Genomic DNA, 19,129 nt, shown 5'->3' on the forward strand with positions numbered 1-19,129 from the left:
TGGAGGAAAAAGAACAAACTAGAGAAAAAGAAGTTGAAATGCAAAAAAAAAGGACCATTAAGCTGCAGTGTAATCAGCTGCGCAGTCTATGGATCTCTACCTGCTGAGTAGCAATCAGGGCTACAATTGATCCTCAAAGTTTCTCACTCCATATATAACAATATATATGTGGTTATTCATAGGCACAGGAATATGGGACTGTTCCTGGTTGTGTCTACTGTTGTTCGCAACTTCAGTTATGGCTGTGAACACTAATGAAATCTAGAAATAGTGGCAGACTCTGTTACAGCAACCACATTTGAAGCTCTCATTGTTCATGCTCTCATTGTTTTTTGCAGCCATCTCATTTCCCTCGACTCAGTTTTGTGAAGGTCCTTCTCTGTACCTGTTCAAACTGTACAGTTATTTGAGTCTCCATCTGGTACAATCATTTGCAGTTTCCTTTCAAGTTGCTTAACATTCATCCTAAGCACCATCATGTCACACTTCCAGACATTCTTGAGTTGCAGTACGAGGCATCCTGCTGTCTCTCTTCTGAAAGCTAGCTCATAATGAAGCATGTCTTTGGGGATGCTACACGCAGTGTACATAACTAAACCAGGGGAGCTGGCACTGTGTGAAATGTGTGCTCAATGAGAAGGTGAGTGTTTGAGTGGACCTCAGTGCCGGAGACTGTCTGACCATGAGACACAATGAATGCATTATAAGCAGTATAAGTGGAAACAGCTGAGATTCTTTGGCTGCGCTGCACACGTAGTCCAGGAGTCATTACCATATGGTGAATGACACATGTGTTGGTCATTTTGGTCTGCACTGTAAACTTATTTTCTTCCAAGACAATATAGCATGGCATTCGTCACAGGCAAAAGAAGAGACACAAGTCAGGCAGCTGGGAGTGGTGCTTTATTTTACACACATGATGAGTCTGGTGCTCTGCTGGGTCTTTAGGTTGGTTATCAGCTCTGGAAGCTGGTCTCAGCAGGTCAGACTGGGACTCAAACATAGGGCTCCTGGGTGGCAAGCAAGAGCTCCTCCACTAGACTATCTGGCAAGCTTCGTCCCTTGTGGGAGGCAGCTCAGATGTACTGGGCTGACCTCTGTCATGTCTGCTTACCCCTTCGCGGACTCGTTTTAGTTGGAACTCGACGGATGTCCTGACAAGCCGCCAGCCATGCCTTCTTAGGGTTACCCGCCAAACCCCCACGTACCCCGTGGGTTTTGGCCGACCATTTGCTGTTTTTATTGTTGTTATCTCGACCGAGCGGTTGTGTCCCTGAAGGTGGTGCTGAAGTGGCATTGCTCCACCGAGCTTTGGAGCACTGCTGATCCTCCGAGACGCGGCAATCACAAATGTAAAGGTTGAAACAAAGAAAAGAAGATGCCAAAGAGCATGGGATTGTTAATGTACCTTCGCTTTACTCTGCAACAAATCGTAAAATCTGCTGCCATCATACCGGACTTTGTCTCTCATGTTTTCAAAGAAGGATATGATCATAGTGTATCTTTGTGAGGCAGGCTATTTTCATTAGTTTCTGGAAAAGACCATCCCTGCTGACCAGATCAAACACTTCGTTAAGACTGTTGGAGAAAGATTATATCCACCACAGACCTCTTGGCTTACAGTTCTCACTGTGATTCTGGGCACACATTACAGCTAGTTCCTATATTGTAGTCAGAATGACATGTGCGAAGAGCTTACCAATGATGCTATGGGAAAGAAAAAAGCCCCTGCAGTTGTTACAATAATTCCTATCTCCTTCATTTTGAGCAAGATGAAAAATTCCACCTCCCCCATGCTTTTTCTATCTCTTCATTCCGTTGTTTCCGTCCGTGATTGTCTCATTGCTGATGAATTTCAAGGACGCTGATTTGCTCTGAATTGGGCTGAGGGCCTTCTTGACGTCTTCAAACAGTTCTTTGATGTCGTTTTTTTGTTGCTGCATTTTGAACTTCTTAGCTGAGCTAGCTAAGCCAGTAGACACTGCAGATTGTCGGGCTTTGTTCACTGCTGCTCTGAGTATGTGGTTCTACCTCTGACTATTTGTATTTTGAAAGGTTGGCACGCTTCACTTCACTGACTTCCCTTCAGTTCAAACCACTGGACTTTACTTCAAAGCAGTCATTAGTCTTTGCTGACATCTTCCCAAAAGTTACTGAGGCAATGCTGTGGTGTCTCATGGGTGACTGACAAAGTGAGAAAGTCCATGCACTGCCATAGCTCGCAGATTTTCATTTATCCCAATGCTCCATAGTGTAAAATGTGGCCTGAGAGAGCATTCCATGAACAATCATCTGGTTTGTCACAACTGATTATCAGACCCATCCAAACAACAAAAAAAATGTCTAACTAAACTATCTAATGTGATTTATAGAAACAATACACAACAAACAGATATCACAAAAGTATTGCCGTTTCACATTTTTCCTTTATATACACATGAAGATGATGAGGGTTTTAACTTTGAACTGAAATCAGATTGTGAATCAAAAGACTTCTAAGGAGACAGATGTGATACAGGAGAATGATAAACATGAGCAACAAAAGAGAAATGTTTGATGTTATCAAGTTTCTTACACGGCATTAAAAACATTTTCAACCCTTGGAAATGGATATCCAGAATGTGAAAATTTGGCTTTCATGTCATCAGAATTTTCCAGACGTTCACTGAGGGAATAACAAAGCCTTCTCACTCTGTAGGACTGACTGTTCAGCGTTTCTCTTTTCAGAGGGGTAAGCTTATTGCTTGAGGCTAACTCAGTGCTAGCAAAAGGGTATTTCCATCAGACTGTATGCAGCAGACAAACTTTTTAAGCCTCCAAAATGGATCTGTTGTTCATTACTTGGGATATTTCTTATGGTTGTCTCTTGGTTCTCATAGAACATGTCCTTCATCTCAGACAAAGCAATCAGTTTAGGAGCGTTTACACTAGCAAGGATGATGACAACATCAGAGATTAGGAAAGTGTTAGCAGTTTCTCCATTCTTATGTAGTCTGGTTCTACAATGTTCAATGTAGTATTCTTCACATCAAAGCCAACTTCTTATTCTGTTGGGTCGTAAGGGTCTTTTCTTTGCTTGAAAACCGTGTCATTTTAATCCTTCAGAGTGCCAAAGTCAGCGAGGCAAATTTCCTGGAGCGCAGTATTGTCTACTTTGGGCCTCTTGAGCTCTTGGTGGATGACAGCAGTTTTGCCTGTATCTCTGATAGTTTGAAAATCCTCAGAAAGACCAGCTGTCATAGACGGAACATTCATGCATTCTCACTGGAACATTTGTTTCTTCTTGAATTTTGTTTAAGTTTGGGTCTTGCTTGATTCCAGTTTACAACCTGATTGTCAGGTATAGACCAGAATTACAAAGCATCAGGTGAGGACAGGAGACTGTAACACAACAGCGCATTGTTGGTGAGGGGCTACCAAGCTTGAGGCAGCTAGTCGCTATTCAAAGAGATGTGAAAATCCTTCCCAACGATAGAGGTGACCTCTGGCATCTCACTTTTGTGTAAGTGGTGCACTGAGGTTTGGTACTCGCTGTCCCTTATGTCAAGTCCACATCGTGAGGTGGAGACGGACATTGTACTGCAGGGCACAAGCCTGGAAAGAGCACTGCTCATGCAACAGAAGTCCCCCACTCAATGTCACTGATGGATTCAAAGGAACAGCGGAGGCCGATTCCATTTTACACCGGCAGGAGGTGTCAGAAAGACTTTGAGATAAACACCACACTGCCTCAGGGACTCCAACTCCTGTTTTTTGTTTTTTTTTGTACTTTGGTTTTTTTTTTTGTCTGGATTTACTCCCAAAAAGTTTTCTAAAGAGTGGGTACAGCTCCAAGGCAGCAGAGGTTTGAAATGGTAAGCATTTTTAGCTAACGGTAGTATAAAAGTAAACAATTACAACTGAACTTTCATCACAAAGAGCAGCATTCCATCCTCCGCACCTTAACACCCACCAGTGACGCCTGGCAGTTCAGTTCTGTGTCTGTGGTGCTCAAATACTGAACATTGTGAGCTAAGGGACACGCTGCTAAGGGACATGACTGATTCATCTTCATAAAATGGAACAACCCACCATGTTAAAACAGCTTTTTAAAGATTGTCCCTGTTTGGGGTGTTTAATTTGAATTGCTTTGGTTTTGGCATTAAGGTGGCATTATTAACCTCAGGGTTAACGAGAGTCTACTCATTCATGTATGTCTATCTGTATGCTCTGTGATGTTTACAGTAATCCTGTGATCACGCTTGTCTTCTCTTACGCATAGATACCGCACGCAATGCTTACTTAAAGACAGCTGTCAGACAAGTCCCATAAATAAATATGAGTAATGCACACATAAACAGCACATGGCAGCAGAGGGGCACAGATCAAGCATTTCTAACAGTTTTGGGGCAATTCGGAGGTATTGTATGCATGTACATGAAGGTTTAGACTGTGGTGATGGTCTAAAACAAGGCATAAGTGAATCATTCAGAATCATTGATATTTTCACCAACTGTAAAAGGTCATCCACCACTACAGTTGATATGGGCAGCAGAAAAGGCCTCTTCGGTAATGATTTTTTTTTTTTTTTTTTTTTTTGTGATAGTGAGTAGAACAGTTGGTTTCAGTCTTTAGGTCTCTTAAATTCATCAGTGTACATTCACCCAATGCACATATTGCTAATGGGAATTCACACTTTCGTGTGATTCTGTAAAAGCATGTTATCATTAAACACCCATAAAATTTACAGAGTGGAATGCACAGAGTTCACAGAATAAATTACGTCAATTTTTCATGAAAGCTCCAGTGCTCATGGGAAGTGTGTGTGTGTGTGTGTGTGTGTGAGAGAGAGAGAGAGAAAGAGATAAAGAGAGAGAGAGACAGAGAGAGTGAGAGAGCCTGTGAGGTATAGTCAGCACTGGTAAAAATGGAAATGAGTTTTCAGGCATCCGTTGATTGCATTTGAAATTTTCTGATCAAAAACAGTTCTCAAATTAACCTCATTTGAGAGCATTCCGAATGTATGCACTCAGCAGGGATATTTGGGAGTGTATAACTCTGAAAAACCAACCTGGCAATCCATTTTAGGCCCCCTTATCTGCATAGTTCACATTTAGTATTTCCTTTGCACATGTCAATAATCCAACCAACCTTTCATCTTCACCTCCTACTGTTACCACCAGCCAAAGTCAATGCAGTCAACCCCAATCAACACAGCACATAGCAAATCACTGAGGTTTATGCATGCAAGCTTAGCTGCCTGAAGATGTGTATGATTTCAATGATTGTCATCTCTCTCTCTCTCTCTCTCTCTCTATCTTTAGAGAGTATGTAGACCCCATCTGGAGAGAACAACGTAGTCCAAACCACTAACCTATCACAGTCTTTTTCGTTGCATACTCAAAAGCTATCCACTGATACCATGAACACCCTCACCGTCATTTAAAATCTTGTAAATTTCATTACCCTTTCAAACTGTCACGTATAAAAGTCAGGAAGATCGTGGAAGACTGGACACACATGGGAGTTAAGATTCTTTTAGCACTCAGACTGGGGAAATACACAACTCAAGTAAAGGAGACAAAGGGTCAGGAACACAGGGACGAGGCACAGGTAGACAAAGTCAGTTTTGCAGGAACAGGCTAACAGGACCAAGAACAGGCTTAGACATGTCAACACACACACAGCAGAAGTATAATTCACAGGATAACACTCAGAAATGCACAAGGCAAATGCAAGACTTGACAGTGAGTTCATTGTTAAGTCTTGCATTTGCCATGTGCATTTCAGACAGACAGGGGTATATTTACACAAAGTGTTAATGGGCTAATTAACAGAAAACTGGCCTGTCCCATGACTGAATGACCAACTGATCAGTGATGTTGTGAATGCTGAATGGTAGAACAGGAGGGAGGTGATGCAGGAGCTACAATAAATCATAAATTCCATTTCCTATCTAACCATAATCAGTGGATCAATAATTCTATTACCAGTCACTCCATTACAGGGTAAACCACTGAGTCATCCAGTAAGATCACGTAAACAAATGAGTAAACAAGACAACACAACCCAGGACCTTGCTCAGCATATTTAAGAAATGACTTTGTAGAGGTGATACAACTGAGTTTGTCTCGTTATCTCTGCATCTTCCTCTTCCTTCATCTCTTGTTCTCACCAGCATACATGTACCCACCAAATTAATTTATTTTCTCTCCATCTTTCAACTTATTTTGTGCCATTATGTTTCTCTGAAGCTCTTTCTTTCACGTTTTCTGTCTTTCTGTTTCTCTCTATTCCTCTGCTGATATGTGTGGACAGATATATGCGATTTTAGTTTCCAAAATCATCTGTTTAAATTTCTTGCGTGCAGGTCTATCCAAGGTAATATATAAATTGCTCTGGATGCCAGAAAACGTTGACAGTTCTGCATTTTTCCTCTCTCTGGACTACTTTATCCCTCTCTCTCTCTCTTTCTCTCCCTCTCTCTCTCTCTCTCTCTCTGAGCGGATCTGTTGCACATGACATGGCTGCTGACAGGCAAAGACTTCAAACAAGCAAAACATTTCAAACAAAATCATGTTTAACACAGCCCTGCAAATCTCCTATGAACATAAATCCTCTGGGCCAGTGGTGGCATATAAACATCAACCCATCAAGTCCATCTGTCTTTAACTGTCTCTTATGATGTTGTGCAGAGGTTTTTCCTCATGAACGTTTGGGCAACTTTTTTGTTAAATTTAGTCCTATGTACACATCTCTCCTCCTCAGTACTTTTTAACAATCGAATTCCCATTCAGGGTTAGCGGTGAAGCCTGTTGGTATCATACCAATCGCAAAGGAGAATCTGAGTGGCTTATCAACTGCTTTGTACGGTTCAGTTTCAGGTGAAAAATCCGGTTTAATCGACCACTCCTGAAGCCGTGTATAACGTACAGTGCTCAGGGCCCGGTCCGTCTGGTTGGAGCAGAGTAGAAAAAACTGAGCCATCCAGCTTGTTCTATTCTAAAACCTTATCAGAGCCAAAAGATAACATTCGTGTTGAATTTGAGTTTGCAGGTCTGATACATGGGGTATTGAAATGCCAATCTAATCATGCAGTACAGAAAGAGAAACATTCATTTGTTATCATTTTGAGTGTGTGTGTGTGTGTGTTTGTGAGAGAGAGAGAGAGAGAAAGAGAGATCCTCATGTCCCAGTGTGAGTACGTGTGTATAAACATGTACATGTATGAATATCAGCCAGAGGATTGCATGAGCAGAAACATACACATACACACATATATATAAACATGCACGCATGCACGTACCCGCGCACGCACGCACACAAACACACGCATAGTCTCTCTCCCCTTTCAGTAGAGTGCACCAGCCTGTTTTTGTTCCACACCCTTCTGTTGCCTTCCTCAGGCAATTTTCCATCTCTATCTCTGAAAAACAACATCTGGGCACAGAAATACACGCACACTGTGTGCTATAAAACATCTGAGATCATTTCTTTGTTTCTTTTTTTTTTTGTTTCTCCTGTCATCCATTCCTTTAATCAGATGACGCAGCAACATATTAGATGTGAAAGGAAAAGGCTGACTACATGAGAACGAAAACATTTTCACACACTACGGTCAGATTTCCTCTGCGCTACATTATAGACATTGTTACCATTTTCATCCCAAAATTTCTAATAAGCCCTATGTAACGGTGCAATCCTTCAGGATTTGTGGACCAAGGGAAAATTGTTTTAGTATTACACATATACCAATTCATAAAACCGAGAACAGTAACGTGGCCATATGAAACACACAGAACTTCAACTCCATCCATCTTCTTCACATTATACCAAACCATACCATACCATAGTGACTAAATGTGCCTTCTCATCTCTGAGCTGGTAAATAAGAGTACATGAGTAACAGAATGCACTTCTAAGGCCAAGTGTGTTGCCAGACTACGGGGCCCGTTTGGGATGTTTCTTTTTTCCCGGGGATGGAGCCCATTTGTTATGGGCCTGACCTCCTTAAATCCACAGAGCCTTCTCACCAGCCTCCCCTGTGCATTTGTTAAAGCGGAGCTTCGTAAACAGATCGATGGTGTCTGCTCAGGTATAAATAGAAAAGACACAGGGGCGTGAGAGGTGCTCCCATTTACATGCATGTGGATTCACTGCCCCCCACCCCTTCCAAACATAATATTTCTCTCTCTCTCTCTCTCTCTCTCTCACCTTTTCACTCACTGACGACATTCGAAGAAAATATCTCCCTGAGCTTTGATTGGCAGCGAGTTTGGGGTTCAGAGAGTACCGTGTTTCAATAGCAGTCCGTGAAACACATTTTGGGAATGCTATCTGGAAACTTCTGTAATCAGATTGGTCTTCTGGAGTGCTGGTATACAATATGGCCAAATCAAATCTAGCAAATCTGACTGGCCTTGTCACTGGGAGTTTGTGAGCAGATTCTTCAATCAACTGTCCATGTGTGCCAACTGTCCATGTCTGGCCTCTCTGTCTAAATGTGGAAGACGCTGAGCACATACACCTCTCCTTCTCACTCAGACCGAACAAAAAAAAGGGGAACATGTCAACAAAACGCTGCTTAATGACACACCATCAAAATTAAATCTGACTGCACAGGCCTTGTACCATGAGCTCTGTGTGTGTGTGTGTGTGTGTGTTCGTGTGAGTGTGTGTGCGTGTGCGTGTGTGTGTTTATTGTTTTGCATCCAGACCACAGGGTAATTAGGAATGTTCTTAGAGGGTATTTGCTCTGTTTCTGTAAACAATGCAGACATGGGCAGGAAACCAGGGAGCTCTCACTTCCTGCATTCCACTGGGATGGGCCGCCACACTTTGAGTGTAGTAAAACTCACACATGCACTCATATGACATGCATTCTCTGGTTAAGGCAGAGAGTAAGAAAGGCTGAGTGTATGACATTATATAACTATTTAAGTCCGAATAACTGATGAATGTGAATGTTTTCTGTTGTACACATCTTTATTCTGTGTGTGTGTGTGTGTGTGTGTGTGTGTGTAGTGATGAGTTTGACAGTAGGGGATTTAGGAGAAAATGCCTTGCTCTGCCATTTCCACACAGCTGATGGATTAGGCATGCTGCTGCAAGTTTAAAGGAAAACAGTTGAAAATGGAGGAAAATGTTTAAGTCTCTCTCACTCTCTCTCTCTCTCTCTCTATGAATGTTCCTATGTGTGTCCAGTATGTCCAAGTATTAACAAAATGCACAGCAGGCAGAAAAGTGTCTTACGTGATGATTATACAATAAAAGCAAGTGTTGTCGATACTCCCTGGTGGACCAATATAATTTGTGTCTAGCAAGCAGCAGAAGAGAGGATAGGATCAATAGAAGGAGTAAATAAATATAACGGATGATTGGAGAGTGTGTAATTGAGGTAATACATTTTCAAACTCTTAACCGTTTGCTTCCTCAAGGGACATGTACCATATACACAAACATATTTCTTACTCCTTTTCTATTTGATTTCTCATCACCAACATAATCATCACCTCTCTCTCCTTCCATTTTACCGGTCTTTTCCTTCCTCATTTCTCTACTTTTTTGTCTCTAAATCATCCCTTCATCTTTTCTTACCTATTCTTTCCTCTCATTTGCCTTTGTAACAAACCTGCCCCCCCACCCCCCGCCAATGCTCACACGCCCACACCTTTTCCACTCTCTCTTCTCATTGCTCTCTTGAGACAGTAGGTTGTATTAATTACTGAGCCTGTTATGTATCGAGAGCCCTGAACTTTTATTGACTGCATGATAGCTTGGATAGAGTGTGTGTGTGTGTGTGTGTGTGTGTGTGTGTGTGTGTGTGCGCGCGTGCGTGTGTGTGTGTGTGTGTGAGTGAAAGAATCTGACTTTAAGAGGACACCCACTCTTCATGTAAATGTATGCTAATGCTCAGAAAGCAATGTTAAAAGCCACCTGGCTGTTCTCCACTGCTTCATACTCTTCATAAACTCTACAGTGTTCCACGAATGTTAGAGAATCAACTCCCCGGCTATAGTCACGAGTCCATAGATCTTTCTAGATTGATGCCAAACGGTATGTGAGAAAGTTTTACGCTCAGAATAGGACAGACAGAGCCACATTACGGCTTGTTGAATTCATTAAAACACCCACTGGAGATTGGCAGACAATCGATGCAGTCTGAATTTCACTGGAAGGCCAGACACAAATTTAGAAAGAGAAAGAAAGAGGGGGAAAGACCACGCTGAGACGGAGAGGAGAGACAGCTCGGGTGCAGAAAAGAAAGGAACAAAATCCCTGGAAGAGTTCTGATTAAAGATAATAATAACGTCTTTGACAAGGTCAGACCATTGCCTGTAGGTAGTACAAGAAAAACAACTTTCAAACAAGAGCACGTTCCCTCCCAAGGTTTCAATCTACTTATTCTTTCAGCTCAATGGGAAACTGCATCACAGCTTGAGACTCTTACCCTGCCATCAGAGAAGAGAAACAAATGAGAAGCAGCAGCTCCGTTCCTCCTATGAACTGTCGTTACGCGCTTTGGTGACGCAAATGTCTACATGAGGTAAAGGGTTTGCTACCCAGCAAAAGCAGAAAAACGGAATCCCATTAAATCACACGAGTTTGTTTTGACGTGTAAACATGTCCAACCATGTCCAGAGGTGACAAATAGATGGTCGTACGACAAAGACCAATATAAACCAACACCACAGGGTGAGATCAGGACATTGACCAATCAAAACAGCGCTTGAGGGTGAGAGAGCCTTGACTGACAGGCCAGTCTGAGTCTGAGGATGGGAGACAGTGGACAGTTGACAGCTTCCAGTGTGAATGACTGACAGACTTTAAGAAGATGGGCGATGATGAGGGGGGCTGACGTGACAATTTTGCGTGTCAGACAAAATCTGTCTCGATGTGAGAAGGTCATGAAGAGGGGAGAGAGAGAGAGAGAGAGAGAGAGAGAGAAATGGAGAAAGTAGAGAAGGTAAGAGAAGAAAGTGAGATCAGAGTGAGATGAAGAAGGATTTGTTTATGCATGGTTGTCCCTCTCCCCTCTCTCTCTCACCCAATCAAATCTCAGTGCTCCAGATGCCTCTTTCTTTGTCTCAGCAGGTGTCTGAAGGTTGGATGAATCATTAAAAGAGAATCATCTCTCTCTCTCTCTCTCTCTTTCGCTCTCTCTCTCTCTCTCTCTCTCTCTCTCCCTCTCTGCATGAGACTGCCTCAGGCTGAGTGCCTTTTCCAGTCTACCACTCTGATGAAGGAGTTATTAGACTCTATGATCCATAAGGTAGAGAGCATGGAATCAAAATGTTGTCCAAATGAACACTGATTAACCATGCTTCTTTAATACAGTCTCTCTACACATGGCTAAACAAGTGCACCTGAGTCTAAGACACACACACACACACACACACACACATACACACACGCAAACACACACACACACGCACACACACACACATAAACGCACTCCAAATCTAATTGGGCGTCTTCCCCATATAGACTACAGCTCAGTGGAGTTTTAGGCCAGCCATTTTGACGAGGGACTTCAATGTAATGCTCGGTTGATTCTCCACACAAGGCAAAGCACAGCGGTGACTGCGCGTTAAGAGTATGTCCAAGCAACGATCATGTTTTGGGGTATTTTTGAGGCATTAGTTACTCATCAGTGAATGTGTGTTACCATAGCAACACAAACAGGAACCAAAAGAGGCTGGAATCGTCTTGAGCCTCGGGGTTTAACATCATCACACACAAGAATGGACTCTGATCTCTACCAATCATAGATGCCATTGAGGAGAATGGAAGAAAGTTCATTGCCGATCGCCACCAATCAGAGCGAGGCTTTTTAGGTGAGCATCGGCTCATTTTTGGTGGGAGTCGAGTTTTCAGCAGTTCTTCTGTAAGAGCGGAATAATGAAATGGATATTTGTTTACTGCTTTAATCTACTGTATTGCTTCATTCAGCAACATCATTTTTCTCCCCACAAACTGCTTAGTGTTTCCAATCCTATTATCACCCACAAAAACCAGGCTACAAAAATGCATTATTGACTGTCCAACACAAATCCAGTCGTTCCAACTCATTCAAGATCCAAGTCAATTGCCTCTGGAGTGTCGAAGAGAGGTCAGAACAGAAGTGTAAAGATATGCTTGTGTGCATGTGTGTGTGTGTGTTTGATGGTTTAAGGCAGTAGCCTTTTGAGCTGATTTTCTCTCTGATGGTGCTTTAATGTTAGGCAGAAAAAGCTAGTTTCAAAAGGCTCAAAGGCAGACTGTCCTCACTCAATGACTACTCACCCACCATGAGATACTGGTCTGGATCTTCACCGCAGCATTTCCACAAGCAAATCACAAGGGCACTGAATCAATCAGCAACCATAAAAAACCAATCTGAAACTACATTGCAAAGTAACTCCATCCAATAACATTTGCATAGTTTAAATTAGTATGGGAAAATTAAATTATAAGACCAATGTATCCCAAGACACCAACGATGCTCTGAAGTGGTGCCTGGAGACGGTCCCTGTGGAAAGACTATCTCTTCCGGGAGGCGTTAACTTTTCTGCCCGGATTGACGGAAAACTCTTTGAAATAAAAGGCAGAGGGATTTTTACGGAGAGTGAAAAATAACGCGCTCGGCTCCCTTATGACTCTGTTCTCATTTATTTCCTTTAAAAAGCTATATCACTAAAATTAACTCAGTCCCCCAAGGATATGACAGAGAGAGAGAGAGAGAGAGAGAGAGAGAGAGAGACAGAGAGGTAAAGTCCTTAATCACTGATTAAGAATAGAGGGACTGGTGACGGCAGTGATGAGATGATGTTGTCAGAGGAGTGAAAATGAGGGCAGTTTCACACTGAGAGATTAAACACTCACAGAGTATTTACAGATGGGATCCACTGCACCGTCACCAGAAGAGTAGAAATCCCCAGTGTCTGGAGAGGAGAGAGGGGTAAAGATTGGCGACATGGAGGGATTCAAACGGTTTGCCAAAGCATTTGCTATTGAAAAGCAGTCGACGGTCAACCTCATTCTTGCCTGCGTAAGTTAAATGCGTTAGGAGTAGAAACATACAAGCACATACAAATACAAGCACTACTGATTACAGTACGATTTAATGGTGAAACAAAGCATTTTGCCATTGCACTTACACTAACAACATACTAATATTTAACAGAGAACAAGGGAAAATGGAGATTTCTGACGAGAGAGAGAGAGAGAGAGAGAGAGCAAAAGAGTTCAAGAATGTAAAGACAAAGGAGAGTGGTTTTCAAAGAGAGACGTCCAACAGACAAAGGAATATTAGGGAAGAACGCTCTGTTGCGTGACAGGTTTCAATGGAGAGGAAGGGAGCCGGTGTTGTGAGCCAGTGTTGTCTCTGATTGGACGGGAAACTGTCAAAGGTCTAAAATGATAAAAGGCAGAATCTGTACTCCATTTGAGACACTGTATGTGGCCGGTATAATAAGCTGTCAAGCATCAGTCTCAGTGTTCAGGGCTGTTCCACACTTACTGCTAATGGACAGATTCAGTGCAGCATATGTGAGAGAGCAGCTTCTTCCATATCATACCATACACCACACAACACACAACAGGACCTGTTATCGTGAAAAGGCTCAGCTTTGGGCTGGTAAGAAAGAGAAACACTTGAGACATCCATTTAAGGTTAGTGTAAACGCTTAGACAGATAAGAGAACAGGTGAATTTAAGATATAAAACATTCATGTCAGGTTCCATTTTTAAGTGTGCGTCTCACCAACATTCATAAATCAACGTGTCCTTGAGTAATTGAGATTTTATGGCATTATAATGGAGAGAAGAGTAGAATATAAGCTGAGACAGGGAGAGGTGCAAAAAAAGGACGCTGGGACATAATTGCTGCTCTTCTCCAACAGCTGTTTAGGAACATAACAAACTAAACAGGTGCACTACGAATCACGCTCACGATTTTCTTTTCAGAAACAGGCAAACGCACAGCTGCACAAAAAGCTCTTGAAAGCACGCAAGCACACACACGCACACACACACACCTGTGCTACATCGCAAGTGCACGTGCGCACGCTCACGCACAATAGAGAGAAAACGGCTGATTAATATATTCATCTCTTCTATTACATGAACATTCACACACACACACACGCACACACACACACAAAACATGCAGGCATAATGCAAAAAATTAGCATAAAACCAAATTGTCCTTTTTTTTTCCTGAAGTGTTGACATTTTTTTTTTACCTTTGTACAATTTTGTTTTGGAGATGCTTTTAAATTGCAGTGAGTGCTGGGTGTCTGGCGGGTGGGGTCTGAGTTCTCTTTACTAATACACATGATGCTCTGCCTTCACACAGTCCTGGTCATTTGTATGCAAAACTACCCCATCTCATTAAGACTATCACTAATGCAGCCCTGACTTACAGAAACACAAGCCAACTTATTAGGGGATAAAATGCAATTAATTTTTGCTTTGTTCATTCTTGAATAATGAAAGCCAACATCACACAGAGTTACACACATACTGTTTTTCCCCCCAACCGCCCACTGTCATAAATTAAAAAGTTAATGATGAGAGCTTCACTCACACACAGACAAACACACACACACACAAAACTGAAACCCAAATAACAATGAAAAAATGGAAAATAAGAGATTGTTAGATATTGTTGAAGAGGTAAATTCATCTCCATTTCAAGCACTTGAACTCAAAGTCTTGACAGAATAGTCAGATAAATCTCTCTCACCAGTTAGGCTGTATCTGTTTCAAATCAGCATGGTATTCTCATGTGTGATGCAATGCCATAAAAATGAAAGGGTTGTCTTTTTTCATTTGAGAGAATTATCAGCTCAGATGGTTCTGATACAAGGTGCAGCTGAATACTAATGAACAGGTAGAGCATCCCTAATGTATTTTGACTGGCTAACAATTAGTGAGGTTGAGATAGCCTGAGGCACAAAAATAGGATAGCTACAACGCAGAAGTCATTGGTATTCTGGTTAAAAAAAAAAAAAAAATCCTGTCTCCGTCTAACTCTGTCTAAATGAAGTTTTCTCACTGTGCTCAAGTAATCAGATGCCTATCATCCCCCAGAACAGCATCCTCTTGAAACAGAAATGTCATTTTCCTGGCATGAGTACATGTGTACAGACACTGTGTAAGCTCTCTCTCTTTCGTTCATACAAACACACACACACGAACGCACGCACACACACACTCGCACGCACGCACATACACAAATACACAAACTCCAATTAAGCAGTAATTTGATACACCTGCTCTCTTTTAAAAGGGCTGATTGCCTTGGAGGACCAAGAGCGATTTCATTTCCCACTTTCAAAACTGTACGGCGTTTAATTCTTTATTCTTGCGATCGAGAACAGAAAGAACAAACCTACGTCTATTTTTTTTTTGTCATTTTTAATACTGAAGAATATCTGCCATGATATTTAAACTAGCTTATTTCCTCGTCAAAATTAGGCTGAAAAGCATTTGAGGAGAGAATGGAGAATAAATGTTTTTGTTTTTTTTTTTACAGGCACAGTGAAATGGAGGGGAGACATATTCAGAGGAATATGGATGAATGTTAACGACTGTGAATCTCTGCATTTTTAGATTTCATTCTGAGATGAGCACAGAGAGGGCTTGTTTACACAGAGTTTGCTGTTTGTTTACAAAAAAAACATCTTCATTAACTGTCAGGTACCATAAAAACAAAGGCCTTTCAGATGTACTATTACCTAGGTTTGATGGAACTGAATGGTATTGTCAAATTACAATACCATCACGTCCAATTAAGTTCTACGTCTGCTGAATCCATTACTGAACAAGATGCTATTTTAAACATGTCCTCCATGAGACTGCTTCTAAAAGCTGCTATTCTCCTTCAGGCTTACATCTATATATTAATTTACATCTGAAGCAAAAAGGAAGAAAGAAAAAAAAAAGCATTTCCATTTGGATAAAAACATACCATCAATGACATTATGACAAGGTTTACACCCCAAGTCTTCTGAAATATTTAAGGAAATTTCACAACCCAAATGTGCCACTGGACATGTTGTGTAAAATACTGATATGACTTTTATTTTCATCTCTGCGCATTGTCACCAAACATCAACTGAAGGAAAACGTTGTTATCAAAACTCTTGGGGCTGCTGGAGTTTTTCCCCCATCAAAAACAATATGAATGTTCTTAATGCATTCTTTCTACAATGGATAAGTTGAGTCATCCAAAATCATGCACTGCTTATTACAATATTCACACACTCCACTGAGCCATGGTATTAGGGAGGCATTTTGTAAACACAGTCAGATGTTTGAAGACACCCATGCCTTATGCGCGCACGCGTACGCGCGCACACACACACACACACACACTGCAGTTATTCATCAGGAGTGGAGGCAGTGGCATTACTCTCTGCTGAGGGGTGTTCCACATTGTGATCAGTTTTCCTCTCTGTGATTCCCAATGAAACAGAACAGTCACATTTCTAGGTCTGACAAATAGTCTTTTACACACGCGCGCACACACATGCACATACCCACACACACATGCACACACACACAAAGCTCTTACCTCATATAAAAAACCCATACACACACATTTTTGTGTAAGGCTGTGTTTTGACGCACAAATATCTACACACACATACACACACACTATGAGGTAATATATAAACGCATACATAGCTCCATTCCGACACATCTCCCTCACCATACACATACACACACACATACACGCACGCACGCACATTCTGACTCTCTCTCATACTGACAAATTGAAATGGTGATAAATCATAGTTTGTGTCACACAAAGAGTTGCTGGGTTAACTTACTGTACACACACACACACACACACAAAACGATGGCTTATCTGTTCTTTTCTGCACTCCATCATACACGTCATGCCTGTCAGAGACATGGCGGTGCAAATGTATCCTTAACAAAGCCCACACACACACACACACACACACACACACCCCTCACCCCCATCCCCGGCTCTCACGCCTCAGTGGGCCATGAAAGTCACATGAGTTGGCTCAGAATAATGGCACTTCACAAAGCATAGACCTGCTGCTGCCACTGCAGGAGAGCTACATGGCAGAACTGATGTCATCTTACAACGCAGACCTCATCTTCTCAGGTAGACAGCTTCTTTCTTAAATTGTAATACTTCTCATTTAGTCCTCACAGGAATACCATGAAAGGTAAGGTTTGTATAATGTACATGTAATCTACACTATGTTTGTGTGAGGACCTGTATGTCAAATTACTAGGTCCATTTGTTCTGTGGGTATGTGATGTATGTCAGCAATAAAAGATGGGCCGAAGCTTACCTGACCCTCTTCCCAGGTTTTAACAACCACCTGAAAACTGTTCAAAAAAACAGGCTTACAAACCCAAGGTTGAGACGGGGTTTTTTTATTAGTATTTAACAGAAACAGCTACTCATGATGACAATTAACATGAGTAGAAACTACCACAGAGACTCTACAGCACTGACAAAAACACACACACACACACACACACACAGACATACGCTCACAATCACACGCACACACATACATACACACACGCATGCACGCGCGTGCACACACACACACACACACACACACAAGCCCATGAAGGCATATGTAGTACAATACCTAGGAGCTTTTAAGTATTTTATCTTCATTCTGTCCATTCATCCATTATAGGCAAGGAAGTCCTCAGTCTCTCCAGTGTGTGTATTCCATAGCATACTGCAAAGAACAAAGGCCAGACAAACATGTATGGCTGCACACCCTCTTATGTTCTAACTTCCATTTAAAAAAAACAAAAACAAAAGACAGAGCAGATACCAACATGGTCAAAAAAAAGACATCTCTGAGACAGTCTGACAAATCAAATCTTGTATTCCTTGGCTCAGTGAATAAACAATTATCAAACGTAAAGAGTTGAGACAGGGCTCTAATCATTAAGAGTGACACATACCAACTCCAAACAACTGTGTCAATCTATAAAGAATAAAAAGTGAACATCTTGACATTTCATTGTAAACAGTATGATACTGAAATAAAAGGAACAGATCCAAAACAGTGGAAAAATCATCAGTCGACCATATCTCCTTTCTATTAAAATTCAACCTTACAACTGTTTGACCCATTCAGCGAAAACATTTATTCAGCTCATGGACCATAAAAAAAATGCAGTAATTCAGAACAGACGTACAGTCGTTTTTACATAGCTGTACAAAGCAGTGGACCCTGTTTATGTGCTGTAGGCTTCATTGCTTCTATTACACAGTAAACCAGAGCTGTGGTACACAACAGAGGAGACAGGTAATACATCTCTGGACAGTAACAGTTTCACGTGTGTATTATGCAGCCCACCAGCCAACTGCATGCATACACACACACACACACACACACACACACTCACACACTGAAATAGCCTGTCTTGCTGTTGAATGAAAATAAAAGCCTGCATTAATCACAAGTAATCAGTATGAGATTTCTCACTCTCTTGGGTGTGTTTGTGTGGGTACGTTTGAGAGTGTGAGGAAAAAGAGAGTGGAAGAAAAAGGGGCAGGAGGGATAGAAAGAGAGAGAGAGAGAGAGAGAGAGAGAGAGAGAGAGAGATGCAGCCTGGATGAAAGAGTGAGTATGTCTTATTGAAAGCTGTACCTGTCATCAGAATGTGCTGGTGGCAGTGGGGGTCAGGTAAAACACAGAATCCTTCTGCTCTTTAAGTCTCAGCTTTCATCTACACTCAGCACGCCTGCTCTCCCAGAGCACTGCAAAGAGCTGCACTCTCCCATCCAATTCCCCCGCCACAAAGACACACACTGTAAAATACAACACATTTTCCCTGTTTCTTTTCAACAGAAAGGTACACGCCAACACCCTTATATCACACACACACACACACACACACACACACATACATCTTCACAAATAAAGGCTTTACTCATTCCCATGTTAACAAAAAGGGAGAAAAAAAATCAAATAACAAAACAGAGTATAATTATTGGTAACAGCAATCTCTTCACAAACAAAGACACAAACTGACTTTACAAATAGCACTGAATCAGTTGACTTTAGATTGAATGCCATGAACAGAGGCTAGACACTGTGTCTCCCAGTGCAGTGGTGTAGCAGTGATGAGAGACTTGTAGAGCAGCTAA

The sequence above is a fragment of the Chanos chanos genome, chromosome 5 (assembly GCF_902362185.1).
Source record: "Chanos chanos chromosome 5, fChaCha1.1, whole genome shotgun sequence".
Lineage (NCBI taxonomy): Eukaryota > Metazoa > Chordata > Actinopteri > Gonorynchiformes > Chanidae > Chanos > Chanos chanos.